Here is a 730-nt window from a genome sequence, read left to right as displayed (position 1 = left end):
GAGAGAGAGAGAGAGAGAGAGAGAGAGAGAGAGAGAGAGAACACGAAACGTGGCCGCGAGTTGAAGCCCAAACCCCCTGTGACATACCCATCAGTGCTAATGGCTCGGATATCTAGGTCACCTGTCGCACACTGTGGATTCTTGCCGAAGAGTACCTCTCCCGTGTCCTCTCTGAATTCTTTCTGTTCTCTTCCTGGCTACAGGCCTTTATCAGCTCTTACCTCAAACTGCAATCACCTCTCCTAACTGGTCTTCCCACCCTCGGATGCTCACACCTTCTGCTTCTGGCATGTCTGCTGCAGTAATCTTCCTCTTATGCCATACACTGCCCCTAAATCACCAGCCCTTTGCCTGCGAAGACGCTGACACCGCCAGTGTGGCCCCACCCCATTTCACCTACACAGCTCTATCCCTGTTTTAGCTAGAGTCCTTTGATTGTACTGAATCGCTTTTGAGCCCTCCCGCACCCCCTCATCCCCCACTCCCCGTCCGCTTATGGTCTTAGCTTAGCCCGGGATATACCTACCCACTTTAAATTTTGAAATCCTAATTATACCTCAAGGATCATTCATATGCCACCTCCTTTCCTGATTCTCTCAAGCATATGTCATCTCTCTCTTTCTCTGAACGCCCATAGCACTTCCGTAATAGTCTATGACTTGTCTTGTCTTACTGTTTTATGTGGAAATGTCGTAAAGAGAGGAATTGGTACATAACTCCTTTTCTTTAG

This window comes from Grammomys surdaster, unplaced genomic scaffold (assembly GCF_004785775.1).
Source record: "Grammomys surdaster isolate TR1022 unplaced genomic scaffold, NIH_TR_1.0 125876, whole genome shotgun sequence".
NCBI classification, from domain to species: Eukaryota; Metazoa; Chordata; class Mammalia; order Rodentia; family Muridae; genus Grammomys; species Grammomys surdaster.
Note: the sequence above shows the minus strand (reverse complement) of the source record.